General features: G+C 45.7%; 1 protein-coding gene across 3 annotated transcripts in view; it reads right to left on the bottom strand.

Moving 5' to 3' along the window:
* Positions 1-11945, bottom strand: part of Mobp (myelin associated oligodendrocyte basic protein) — a 30238-nt gene extending 18293 nt beyond the window's left edge. For all 3 annotated transcript variants that reach the window (XR_003837625.2, XR_003837624.2, XM_021173306.3), the window contains exons 1-2: positions 11870-11945; positions 7068-7146 (exon numbers count right to left, since the gene is read on the bottom strand). The gene's annotated coding sequence lies outside the window, so the exon portion shown is untranslated. The remainder of the gene's footprint in view (positions 1-7067; positions 7147-11869) is intronic.
* Positions 11946-14774: the final 2829 nt, after the last annotated feature.

Here is a 14774-nt window from a genome sequence, read left to right as displayed (position 1 = left end):
GGGGGGTTAGCTCAGTCAGAAAAGTACTCGCCTTGTGAACTGAAGACCTAAGGTTAATCCCCTAGAACCCACATTTTTTAAAGATAAATAAATAAATAACAACCAGTATAGTGATGTGTCTGTAATCCCAGCAGTGGGGTCCCCTAGGGCTTGCTGGCCAGTCAGGCTAGCCCAAACAGTGAATTCCAGGCAAACGGGAAAGACTCTGTCACAAATATCAATGTGAACAGTGTCCTGAGAAAAGAGATTGAAGGTTGGGTTCACACACCTCCACATACATGTACATATGTACACACATAGGCACACACATGCCCACATGAACATGGACACATAACATACATACCAAAAATATTCAGAGGCTGTCAAACTCTACAAGCAAACATTAGAGATAGGAAGAGAGAAAGAGAGAGACAGAGAAAGTCCAACAAGGCTCCTGACATGGGCTGGAGAGATAGATCAGGGGTTAAGAGCATGGTCACCCTTCCAGAGGACCCAGGTTCGATTCCCAGCACCCACATGGCAGCTCACAGTCATCTCTTGGTAACTCCAGCTCTGTGGCACTTAGTAGCCTCTTCTGACCTCTGCAGGAACCAGGTATGTCCATGGTGCATACGACATACATGCCCACAAAATGCCCATACACATAAAAATAATAAATAAATAAATTGAGTACCTTTAAAAAGATTCCTAACGTAGGTCAATATACAAAATCCAAACATTTACAATTCAAGGATATAATATATATATAATAAAAGAAGCAATTCACACTGACCATAAGACCACTGAACATCTACAGGTAGAAATACATCAGACGAATTAAATAACAACCGTAAGAAACGTACATAACCAGGGATGGAGAGATGGCTCAGCGATTAAAGACAAAGGACCAGGGTTCGATTCCCAGCACCCACTTCAGGCAGCTTACAACATGTAACTCCAATGTCAAGGAGTACAACACTGTTCTCCAGATTCCACAGGTACCAGACATGCACACAGTACACACTCACATTTCGAGTACTCACACAGACGCACAAAATACACTTTAGAAAGTTTTAATCTACAAAACTTTTGAAAACTTAAAAAGAAGTTATTTAATTCCATAGTATGCTTAATGTCACTGAGTACATCTAAACGGATAAGGTAACTCTGACCCATATCAGATTTGCACGCAGCTGACAAGGCTATCCCATAGTTCTCGTGAAAGCATGAAGACCCGAGGACAACCAAGATAGTTTTCAGTGCGAGATCCGTGTCCTTTCAAATATTAGCACTCACTATGAACTACACCAAAACATAGACCCCACGCACAGACACACTGAATAAGAAATCTATGTCACACAGAATGCCAACAGTCACTACGAAGCACATTGACAGCATATTAGCTTGGGAAAAGATGATAGATCAGTGAGACAGGGTTGAGAGATCAGTAGCAGATCCACATATGTATAGTGGCATGATCTATAACAGAGGGATAATTTAAAATGATCAATGGTTGGTGTGGCAGTTAGTTGTAGTCACCAATTTAACTAGAACACCGGGGAGAGATCTCAATGAGGGATTTTCTAGATAGCGTTTGGCACATGAGCTTGTCTGTGGCAGGATTATCTTGACTATGTTAAGCAGTGTGGAAAGATCCGCTCACTGTAGGATCATACAAATTAATATGGAAAGACGCCCACTGTAGGCAGCACCACTCCCTAGGCAGGAGATCACAGACTGTATAAGAAATGAAAAAGAACCTGGCAGTGGCAGTGCAGATCTTTAATCCTGGGACTTGGGAAGCAGAGGCAGGGGGGCCTCTGTGAGTTGGAGGCTAGCCTGGTCTACATAGAAAGTTCCAGGACAGCCAGAACTATATATAGTGAGACCGTATCTCAAAAAGGAGAGAGAGAGAAAGACAGAGAGACAGAGAGAGAGACAGAGAGAGACAGAGAGACAGAGAGTAGAAAATGGTAAAAATGAGCTGGGCAGAAGCAGGCATGAATTAATTCTGTGCTCTTGACTGTGAACATACTGTGACCAAATGTCCCAAGCACCTGCCATTGTGACTTCCCCACTGTGATGGACTGTAACTTGGAATTTGGGGGCTAAAGTAAGTCATTTACCGCCCCCCCAATTCACTTTTTCCAGGGTGTTTTATCACAGCAACAGGAAACAAAACCAGGAAAGATGACTACCTAAGTAAAATCAAGGCAAGCATCCTAGTTTGCTGGTGACAACAAGCATCCTAGTTTGCTGGTGACAACAAGCACCTGCTGTGAAACATGAGCCAAGCAGAGGCAGGTGCTTCGTGTACTGAGTTCTTTTGTACTCATGATATCTCAAGCACTCCAGTTTGCAAATGAGAGATACAGATGTGGTGGTGTGACTATGCTTGGGCTAGGGAGTGGCACTATTGGAGGTGTGGCCTTGTTGGAGTAGGTGTGTCACTGTGGGCATGGGCTTTAAGACCCTCCTCCTAACTGCTGCTTCATGAGACAAGGAAATCACTGTAAGGCGTTGCCACCCTAAGGAAGGCAGACACCCAAGCGGTGACTCCTGTATAAGGACACCTTCAAAGCAACCATGACTTATTTTCAGCTAAAACAACATGGTGCATGCAGATCAGGCCCAGAGGTGTTCCTGTCCATCCATTTAATTTTTTTATACTGTGTTCCATGACTTTAACATGAGCGTGCTTAAGAGGGTACTCCTTCACTCACAGTGTTCATGAATGTGTCCTTAACTGAGCATGCTGCACAATGGCACCTCCCTGTATGGCTCTGCAGACTCCCTGAATAAAATCCCCATGCTTCCCTTGTTTAAGGACAGCGTGGCTTTGGAATTGACTCCAGAGCTTTCCTTGACTGTGTCTTCCTCCATTCTCCCATGCCTTGATTGTGCTTGTTATAGCAGCGTGCTCTCTGAGATGTGAATCCATCAACTGCACTCTCTGAGGTGTGAACCCGTCCACTGCACACTCTAAAATGTGAACCCGTCCACTGCACACTCTAAGATGTGAACATGTCCACTGCACACTCTAAGATGTGAACATGTCCACTGCACACTCTAAGATGTGAACATGTCCACTGCACTCTCTGAGGTGTGAACCTGTCCACTGCACACTCTAAGATGTGAACATGTCCACTGCACACTCTAAGATGTGAACATGTCCACTGCACACTCTAAGATGTGAACCCACCATCTTGATTTATGTAATGACTTACAACTATAAGTTCAACATCCTGTTCTGATGTAGAAGAAAATGTTCTAATGTCAAAGTATTATAGTTTAATAATCAGGATTTTTAAATCAAAAATACTCTATTATGAGTACAAATTTTAAAAGAAGGCAAATCGTTGAGAAGGAATAGTCTTTTAAATATATTGTGTCTATTTATTTGGGGTGTGCACGTCCGTGTGTATGTGGAGGTTAGGGGTGTACACATCACTGTGTATGTGGAGGTCAGAGGGCAATTTACCCGAGTTGGTTCTCTGCCTCCCAATTACAAGCATCCTACAGACCACAGGCTTGGTCGGGCTGCCAGGCTTGGCGACAAGCCCCTTCCCCCACTAATTCATGTTCCTTGCCCAGAGGGTAGTTATCTCCATATCAACTTGACTATAATACTCAAAGAAAAAGAAATAACAGCAAGTCCTAACCCTCCTGATGGGCCCAGAGATAAGGAAAACGTGACATCAGCAAAGCGAAGAGTGGATAGCCAATGAGAAGTGAAGGGCGGGTCACAGGACAGTGCAGGGGCGGGGCACGGGCAGTGCAGAGGCGGGGCACGGGGGCCTTATAGGGAAGGGGCACAGGACAGTGCAGGGGCAGGGCACGGACAGTACAGGGGAACAGTGCAGGGCAGTGCAAGGGAAAGGTATGTGCTGGACACTGACTGCTGTTTACAGTTATACCAGGAACTATCATAAGTTAGGGAGCCCTGGGCTGTCAAAGAACCCCTGTCTTCCTGCAAGGAAGAAGTGAGTTCAGGCACTGGTATCTATGGCGCCAGTGTCTTCACTGTGAAAACAAGGATCAACAGGGCAGAATAAATCCACCTGCTCCCCGAGAGACCATTAGCAGTTCCTAACCCTCGCTAATCTTCTCTTGGGCCAGAGACTAATGCTTTCCTCTGAGTATAGATTTACACAGTAAACACAACAGCTTCTTTGCTGATCAATCCACAGCTACAGAAACAGAAAAGAGAAGGATATCGCCCTTGGCCGGATGACTAGTAATTCATGCCTGCTAGGAACTTTTTTCCCCAGGGATGTGTCTCCTTGATGAGGAGTGTGCTACACATTAATACAATGAAATTGAGCAGTTGATCATTGGTGACAAGCCAGTGTCAGATAACAAATAACACCATACAAATATTTACTTTGAATTAGGGAGCCTTTGTGCAGACAGCCACAAGATGCCAAAACCCAATAGGGATTTGGAGACTATGTGAGACGTGACAGACTAAGAGAGTTCCAGTATCCAGTATCCTGGAGGCAGTCGTCCATTTGGGAATACAAAGCCATGTTGAATGCCTTATTGTATCGCTTTGTTTTAGCCAACAGAGACAAATGAGCGTGGGCTGCTCGGCAGACGACTATCTCACAGGCTAAGCAAGAGTCCTTCTTGCTGAGCAACCCCTCTGCCTGGAGCATCTCTGAGAAGAGAAACATATATAACGCAAGACTGGCAACTCAAGCACATAGACAAATACACCAGGCACATGTTTAGGGGTGAAAACATTAGTTACTACAATGGAGCAAGATAAACATACAAGAAGTATGGTAATCTAAACATTACATAAACAACACACCATTTCAAAACTAAAATTATACATGTTATAGTCTATGGACCCAGGAATAGTCTTAAATTTTATTTTTATTTTATGTGTATAAATGTTTTGTTTGTGTGTGTGTGCACACGCGTGTGTGTGCATGCCTATGGAGGCTAGGAGAGAGTTTTAGATCTCCTAGAACTGGAATTCTAGGTGGTTGTGAGCTACCATGTGGGTGCTGAGAACCAAACCCAGGTCCTCTGCAAGACCAGCCAGTGCTCTTAACTATCGAGCTGACTCTCCAGGCCCTGGACCCTGGAATCTTCCTGGGGACCTAGAGTGAGCAGGTAATCATGTCCTGGGTCCATGGCCAGCTGAGGCAGCTGAAGGCACCAGCTGGATGTGTCTCTTAGTTCAACAAAATATGACTGGGGATAAAGTGTTTGAATGTGGTGACTAAGGCCGCATGGGTGGCTAAAAGTGGAAAGAGAAGAGACGGTGTGATGGTTAATAAAAAGAAGAAAGCAAGTTGAGCAGCAACAGTCATGTCTCTGTGCTTCCTGCTGCCGATGTGATGGGACCAGCTGTCTCAGGCTCCTGCTGCCCGCCATGCCTTCTCCGCTGTCATGGACTGACGGTACTCTCGAACCATGAGCCAAAATAAACAATCTTTCCTTAAGTTGCTTTGGTTCGGTCTTGTGAAAAACAACTCTGCCTGAGCCTCGGGTTTTCAGGTTAAGTGAAGGAGTGGGAGGGAGTCTCAGAGCTGTGAGATCACGGGAGCCAGAGGCAAGGAGAGCTTCAAAAATAGTCACCTTGGATAACTCCAGGAGAAGCTGAGTAGAAGCACAGGAGTGACTGGTGACCACAGCAAGAGCTGTTCCTTGGAGTGGTTGAAACAGGAGCCACATCTGACAGATTGTTGAGGGAATTTCAACTATGGATTTGGACAGAGGAAAAATAAGCAGCAGGAGCCAAACACTGAAGAATGGAGGGACAGAGCGTGGGCCCTGGGAGAGTTCACAGAAACCTTTTAGGGGAGGTGCTCATGTTTGGTGGTTGTCGATCTGTTGTTTGCTTAGTTGGTGTGATGAAAGAGCTGTGAATATGTAAATATGTAAATGTGTCTGTGGAAAGATGTACAGAGGGGAAGACACAATCAGAAGAAAGTCAATAACGTTCCCGAGGGAAAAGGAGGCGCTAGAATACCGAACACAGGGGAAGGGGGAGGCTGAACGCCTGCCCTCTGCAGAAGACGGGAGACAGAGGGAGAGCAAAGCTCGGAGATTAAAAGCTCTTGAGGAGAATGGGGCTGGAAGACCTCCTCGTCCACTTACTTCCATGAAACAGGAGGACAAAGCATCAGCTGAGAAGAGAGAGAACCATCTGAGGTGATTGGGTGAAGGGGATCTGGGGGCAGTGTGGACAGCGCTCTATCGAAGCAGCAGCTCTCGGGGTCTAGAGGAAAGCCTTGAGCTTCAGCTTTGATATGGTAAAGTGTGGACAAGGTCCACAGTGTGGCAACGGACAAAGAAGAGAGAAGGGCTAATACACCTGAGTGTTGGGTCCCTTGTTCCTGTAACTTCCAGAAGTCGAGTTGATGGATGGAGTTGTGGTGGAAAGAGAAAGGGGAGACCTGCTTAAAACCCACTAGCGGAGAAGGGTGAGTGAGAGAGAGCAGCTGCGGACCCCACAGGGACAGCACAAGTTTCAAATGCTGGTTTAACTGGAGAGCAAAGGAGTTATAAAGAGAAAGACGGCACTGGCCTCGCTCTGGAGGGATGCGAAGCACAAAATAGCCCCACAGAGAGACAGACAGATGACGCTAAGACAAAGACCCAGATGGTCCCCTGAATGAAGCTGGAGGGTCCGAGAGAGAAAGAGTCTTTTCATAGGAAGGCTACTGTGCATGGTACAAGGGGTTGTAAGCAGGCAGATGGTGACTTGAGTCATGGTCTCTCCAACATAGAGTTTGTTTTCATAGTTCTATTTCCAGGCTGAGAATACCAGGAGATAACTGACATGCTAAAAGAAGTGTCTAAGCTGCTGGGCATGATGGCACACACCTTTGATCCCAGCACCCAGGAGACGGAGGCAGGAGGATCTTTGTGAGTTTGAGGCCAGCCTGATCTACATAGTGAGTTCCAGGATAGTTCATAGTGAGACCCCTTCTCAAAAGTTAAGAAAGGAAAGAAAGGAGGGAGGGAGGAAAGAGTAAGAGAGCTGAAGGTCTCCTGCTGGTTTTACATTCTTCTGTGACGTTCTGAGGACTTGTAATCATTCATGCAACAACTTAGATGCAGATCCGTACCTGGGTTTTCATCCGTGCCAGGCTGGCAACCAGGACTCTGCTCTCCGCTTGTCTTGCTCTCATTTGATTCTTTGTAGCCCTAGAAGTGAGGCAGTAGCGCGCAGACTGGTCAGTTGGTGAATTAGCTACATGGTTGCAACTCAGCCAATTGTGTTTCACAAGGAAGCTCACTCTCACAGCGCTAAAATGAGTCTAGAGAGATGCTGTCTACCAGTCTGGGGATGAGGAAGGACGCACTGGTAATATTTCATGCTAATTTGTAAGCCATCTCATCACTATGGGGAAAAAAATGACACCCATCTCATTAATTTAAGTAACGGGTTCAGGGCTGGGAGACAGCTCAGTTAGTGAAGCAGTTGCTATGCAGACCTGCTGGCCTGAGTTTGGTCAGAGGCCTCGGTCAGGGAAGAACTTCTCGGAAGCTGTTAGAGGACAGAAGTTAGTTTTTACCATGCACCTTTTCTCCTGTGAGATTCTTACTGTAAAGTCTGAGCTTTGCACACACACTGATGGCCAGGTGCTGGCTCAGTGCTGGCCACGGAGACTCAGCAAATATTTGTTAATTGAGTGGGTAAATGAATGGATAGAAACTAAATGTGGTACAAGCTGAGCCCACGTTCACCGAAAAGACTGCATCCCTTCCCCTTAGGATCCGAGTTTCTTCAAGATGACTTAGTTTTGCATAAGGTGACTATAGTCTCACAAGTGAATAGCCCACTAAATTCTAGATTCTGACTGAGGTGGGAACTGCTCACTATAGTGCTTCCCCCGTTGCTGAGACTATGGACAAGCGGTTTTTCTTTATGCCTCCTTTTGCCTGTCCCCACATGGGGCTTTACACAATATAGGTCAATAACTAATAACAACAACAACAACAATAATAGAGGATTTTACACCTGGTTTTTATTTGTGCTTCCCCTGAGGCCCTGGGATGTGAGCCCGTGGTTCCCTGCTCCTGGGAACTGTAATAACCCTGTCTCATTATCCCACAGCATCCTCCTAGCAGAGGTGGTTTTAAGCAGACTGGTACCTGTGTCACTATGCACAGAAGCTGCACCATATTTTTTCAAACCCTTTGGAATTTTTATCAAGTGTGTTTAAGGGACACCGGAAGAGTGAGAACCAGGGCAAGCTGCTCAGCCAGCAGAAGGCAGCCCCTCCCGGAGCCCAGATGATTGGACTCAGCCCCAGAGTCCGGCCACCTTGTAGGTTGTCGATGCAGGCTAACTGTCAACCACAAAACTCCCCTGACCTCCTGGACATCACACATCCTGATCTGAAATTCTTTTGACTGAGGAAAAGGAAATTTTGTTCCTCCATTTTCCACACCAAGATGGCTCATCATGGGATATATAATTAACTATAAAGCACTTTACCAGGGGTTGTAGAAATCGCTCATCAATTAAGAGCACTGGCTGCTCTAGCAGAGGACCTGAGTTTGGTCCCCAGCAACAACCTTGTTAGTCACCACCATCCTTAACTCCAAATCCAGGGAACTCAAGGTCCTCTCCTGGACCTCAGGCCTGCATGTGGTGCACATACACACATGCAGGCAAAACACTACACATCTAAAATCAAATAATAAAACCTCTGTCAAGCGACACGGTAACTTTGATGTCCCAAACACAACAATCAGAATCCCTAAGGCTCACACCAGAGCTGAACCCTGGCAGCTCAAACAGGTTGGGCCTAGCTTTCTGTCTTCACAGACTAGTTAAAGAGACTAGTTAAAGAGACTAGTAAGTGTAAAGCAGGAATGGATTTTTTCATTGTGAATAAATCAAGTGTGGTCATAGGGTGGTGTGGCCAGCTGTGGTCATTGGATGGTGTGGCCAGCTGTGGTCATTGGGTGGCCTCTTTCTGTTCCCTCACTTGGGAGGGACATAGGAGTATTTTATACCTCACAGATGTTAAGAGTAAAAAGTTTTAAGACATCTCAGAAACATCTTACAGCTTTAATTCCCCTCCTAGGGAGAGGTCTGTGGAGGAAGTGGGTGTTGGAACACACAGGAGATCCTTGTTCATGAGCCTGCTGAGCCTGTCTATCAAGGTCAAGGATGCACAGCCATGATGCTCGTTCATATCAAAAGAAGGCTCAGTTGTACACGTTTATTACTTCTTCTAATTCCCTTGTATAGAAATCTTAGGTGCTCCCTTAAAATCCTAGTCACTCTCCCACAGAGCCTGAATGAAAGGTTTCCATGATCGGATTCGAGTGTACATTTTCATGGGTACACTCAACCTAGTCCCAGCCCAGCCCAGCAGGATTCTAGGTTGTGAGAAGCAGGTGTCAGCAGGTCACCCACATGTTCCTCTGCCTCCTGAGACCTCTATACCCTGACCTTTTGTTGTTTTGACTGAGAAAAAGGAGGCATTAGATACCATCATGTCCTACCCCTGGATGATTCATCCCAAGAACACACAATCTGCTTCTTGTTTGAAACAGGCTCTTTACCCCAGGCTGGCCTCCAGCTCCCTGTGTGGCCGAGGATGCGCTTGAACTTCTGACCCTCCTGGCCTCACTTCCGGAGCGCTGGGACCACAGGTATGAGCCCCATGCTTATATAGTTTATCCAGTGTCAGTGACTGAGCCTGGTGCTCTGTGCATACTAAACAGGCACTGCCAACACAGCTATGCTCCCAGCCCCATAATCCTATAAGCACAGAACGTCTATACAAACTATAGACGATTCTGGATTCAGCAGGTTTCCCAACAAGGGTGAGGTCTCTGCTGAAGAGAAATGGATGAAACAGGGGGGGGGGGCGCGGGGGGGGCGAGGAAGTAGCTTGTTAGGAGCCAGATCTAACCATTATCCAATCTAACCCCATCAAAAGCCGCTTCCTATCACCATCACTCAGACCAAGCGTACACTGAAGGAGATTCAACAATGTAACAGCTTCAAAGCCACCAATGTTATAACAGGAGAGATGGCTCAATGGGTAGAGTACTGTGTGAGTACTGTGCAAAGTGTAGGGTCTGAGTTCAGTTCCCCAGCACCCACAGCCAGGCATGGGATCGAGCATCTGTGCCCATCACACAGAGACAGTCAGATCCAGCAAACACGTCTAGGTCAAATAACAGGGGCCCTGTCTCAAAAACTAAGGTGAAATCCCGTGACATTGACTGCTAACCTCTACACACGTACACACAAGTCTACTCATGCACACATTCATAATGCACACACCCGACACACACACACCAACAAGATTGTCGGAGAATGGCTGTCCTGGGCACATTCGCAGGTTAAAGGAATCTATAGAGACAAGACAGACAAAAGCAGTGTGTGAGCCTGGACTGGCTGCTGATGAACCAAGGAGGGGGAAAGAGGCCTCTAGATTAGATAGCAGATTAGCATGCTATGCTCAGTGTTAGCTTTCTGATGTTAACAGTGTGTGCGCTCAGTCTCAGGCGGCTGGGGAGGGTGTGGGGGTGAGTGTGCTTGCACATATAGAGAGAATGGTCAGGCAAACGTGGTAACGTGTTAGCATTTGCATAAACTAGATACAGTTGGAATTCTTTATATTGCTTGCAACTTTTCAATACATTTGAAGCGATTTTGAGATCCACTCACCAGCAATGCCCCGCATCCTAAATACTCCTCAAACAGCAGATCTGCGCACCTGGGTGTCGCCCTGTTTTGTTCACAGCATTCAAAACCTTTTCTCCACTTTCTTCCTAATATTCTAGCCAAGTGCATTGCTTCATTCCCCTGACACATGATTTTTCTTTTACTTTTTCTCTCAGACAAAGACTGAAGACTCCCAGGATTTCTGAGAGCTTCTGTGTGAGGCGAAGCATTAATGTGGCTTCACTCAAGGTGAAGACTTAGTCATCAGGGCTGCACACCCCGATACAAATCCAGCTGTGTGTTTAAGGGAAGCAGCTGTTTCCAGATGAGAAGGAAAACTCACTTATATTTCTTTTTGAACTTTACTCCCTTTTAAATGTTTTTTTTTTTGTTGTTGTTGTTGGCATATATTCTTTGTACGTAATCATGGCTTTTGTTGCAACATTTTTGCACAAGTACATAATGTATTTCAGTCATATCCATGCCTTTGTTTCGGGCTGGAGCGATGATGGCTCAGTGGTGAAGAGCACTGACTGCTCTGTTCAAATCCCAGCACCCATCTAGCAGCTCACAACTGTCTGTAACTCCATCTCTCTCTCTCTCTCTCTCTCTCTCTCTCTCTCTCTCTCTCTCTCTCTCTCTCTCTTTCTTTCTTCCTGCTCCTAGGATTCCCCCACTTCCTATTTGGCCTCCCCTCTGTTTCCATGGGTTTGTGGGGAGGTTAAGATCTAGTGAGTTTCATTAGGGCTCCTCACAGGAGCATGAGTGAGACTCTGTTGCCAGGTGTGCGGGCATCTTAGCAGTGCTACATGGTTACTAAAGACTAAAGACAACATCTCTCTTCCCCATTAGCCATTAACTGTATGTAAATCCTCAGGGAGGAGCGAAGCCCCACAAAAACTCATTTTTAAGTCATGCCAATCAATTGAAAAAGAAATTGGGACTAGGGAAAACACCAACAACACCATTGATCTCTCTCTCCAACAACAAAGGTATCCAAACATGAAAATCCAAGGTCTTTTCAGGAGCAGACAAACCTGGGGCATTAGGAGGAATGTTCCCAAAGGTCCCTTTGCCCAGATCAGAATAAACGACTGTTCTTTCTCTCTCTCTCTCTCTTCTGCGTCCTCCTACCTCCTACTCTCATTGTGATAGCTTCCCGTGTGACCCATAGGAGTGTGTACCCTTCCCACGTGAGGTACAGGGTGAACCAGGGCTCTGGAATCCTCTTACCTGCGGGTAATGGCTGTTGTGAAAGGTTCCTGTGGATAGCGGGCCCTGGTGGAGCTGGGCCACCTCAGTACACGAGGAATATATAGGGAGAGGCTCTACGTCTGGGTTTTCATTACAGAAAGTGTTTTTGATAGGTCCTCAACCAAGATGTACTTTACAACAAAAGCTACACAAAGGCCGCACAAAGGCCACACAAAGTTTAACAAAAGGCTAAAGAAAGACCAAACAAAAGCTAAAGAAAGTTGAAACAAAGAGTGAAACAAAAAGAAAACAAAGGCCAACAAAGATGGGAACAAAGACCAAGACAAAGAGTAAAAGAAACATCTGAACAAAAGCTAAAGGCACGTCACACATGCACGCACCCACCCTGCATCCACACCACAACCTACAGGCTCACTCCAGCATCCCACCACCACATAATCAACACCCCATGCAAACCATCGCCCCTCTCCAAAGCCATTCCCGCCACTCTATCCATAGCCGATGGCCTGTGCCAAGTCCCTCCATACCACATGCCCGCTCAACCCACAGAATGGCCGTCCGCTGACTGTGCTAGAGACATGGAGCAATACACTTACATCTTTCTGCAATGCATAAACTACATGCTCCCAAGTATTACATCAGTTTCATTGGCTGCCACTTGCTGAGTGATCCTGATTTCCTTTGATAACCGACCACTGGCAGACACGGGGTTTTATACGCAAAATTTAATGACTAGTATTAACTCCCAGATCAAACATTAAAGGTCACGCTACAATGGATATCTATAATATCTATGCAGGTTATAGACTGAATCCAAAGGATTAAGGAGGCTACAGAGCATAAAGAGGCTCCGCTGTAGACAAAGCTGTGAGAGAGAATCATGGCAGGGGTGGATGGCATTGTATGGATATTTTATCTGTCAATTTAAAAACCTATGGCCTATGGCTTAGACAGGAAATAGATGTGGAAATGAGTATATTTAGAAGGTATGTTTATAATTTTTATGTTATTATTTTAAATTGAAGGATAATGCTTTTTTGTTGCCAAAAAAACATTTTGCCCTAGGAAAGGTATATTTTGTTAGTCAATGTGGGGAACCCGGAGTTGGGGTTGGAGCAAAATTGTTTTGCTTTTATCCAACAACGACGACGACGACAACGACAACAACAACAACAACAAGCTATGTTCATGAGAGCTAAAGTGGGGTAGAGTTTTATGTTACTCTGAGCAGCCAGCCTGTCTCCTTGGAATGTGGGGTTTCACAAGGAAACTATGTCAATTCATGAGAGCTAACTTTAAAATGGGTGTCACACTGGCATGAGAGTCCTATAGACGTGGGCTTCCATGGGAGAACTGGCAACTGTTTGTCCTGGCTCATGGCACATGGGTCAAGTCATAAAAACGCAGTAAATACATGGTGACTTGAAAATACATTTATACAGTAAATGGAATGGAATTTAAATAAAGTTATATGTAAAAAAGATAATGTAATTTATATAAAGAGGAAGATGATGTAAGTATATTTATCCACAGAGATGCTAATCCCCAAAGAAGGGAGAAAGAAATGGAAATAGATGTGTCTTCACGGATACAGATAGATAAATAAATCAATCTAGGCCTTTGATCTCAATATTTGGGAGACAAAGGCAAAGTAGGTTTCTTGTGAGTCTGAGGCCAGGCTAATCTACAAAACAAATCCAAATTAGCCTGGCTAGCTCAGTTGGTAAAACATAAAAGTCTCAATCTCAGGGTTGTGGGTTCAGGCTGCATCTGCCCAGCTCTAGTGTTGACTGAGACTTATTGTAAATAATAAAAGTTCTGTGTGTGCTTTATCCAGAACCTAAATGGTCAAAGCTGGGGTAGAAACCCTGGATTGGGATTGAAATTTTCTACAGGTGTGCTCTAGATTCCTGTGACAGGACATTCTTACCAAAAGGGACTTGGGGAAGGAAAGGGTTCATCTTAGCTTAAACCTCTATATCACAATCCATCATCAAGGGAAGTCAGGTAGGAACTCAAGCAAAAGCCTGAAACAGAGACCATTGAGAAGTAAATATTGCTTCTTCCCAGGTTCATACTCAGCTAGCTCTCATACCGAGCCCAGAGCCGCCTGCCTAGGGAATAGTGCTACCCACAGTGGTGAGGCCCTCCTATGTCAATAGCAGTCAAGGATCTGGGGAATACCTCAACTGAGGCTCCCTTCTCAGATGATTCTAGGCTGTCTCCGTCAGCAGATAAAGCTAACTAGGGTAAGGTAGTTAGATAAGTAATTCAGGTGACAAGCTACAGGACAGACCAGCTGAGGCGTGGGCCCGTGGAGGTGATGATCCGTCAGAAGGATGGATGGACAGACTGATGTTGAGATGGTGGACAGGCAGATGACAGTTTGCCTGAACCTTGTCAAGCATTGGGGAACATGCTGAGCTGAAACCTTGTACAAAAAGTGTGTGTGTGTGCATGTGAGCACATGAATGCACACCCACTCGTGCATTTGTGTGTGTGTGCGCGTGTGTGTGAAGAGTAAACTACTCAGAGTATGAAGTTTGTGAGGAATTTGTGAGTGTGATTTTCGTCGTAATATGGCTTGGACTGTGTAGGCAAGCTGTAGTGTGTGAGGCTGCATGCTTACTGTGGTGCCCCCGCCTGTTGGTGGGTCTGTGGTTTGTGTGGAGATCGGGCTATGCCCCGCTCTAAATCACTTCACTCTTTGTGACACTGTAGCTTTGAGGCTGTTCCTCACCCTAAGTGACTCCACTTCACCAGTGGTATTTGGTTCTCCGAGTCTACACAAAAGGTTCTTGTTCGTGCACAGCAACAGCGCCTGCCTGCCCAGCCTCACCTGTGAGGCAGAGGTGTAAATAACTCTTTCCTGAAAGTGAAAGGTTTCCACTTTGAAACTTATCAAAGGAGATGGGGACCATAA

The sequence above is a fragment of the Mus caroli genome, unplaced genomic scaffold (assembly GCF_978045245.1).
Source record: "Mus caroli unplaced genomic scaffold, Mus_caroli_1 scaffold_11, whole genome shotgun sequence".
Lineage (NCBI taxonomy): Eukaryota > Metazoa > Chordata > Mammalia > Rodentia > Muridae > Mus > Mus caroli.
This window is presented reverse-complemented; position numbering and strand designations above follow the sequence as displayed.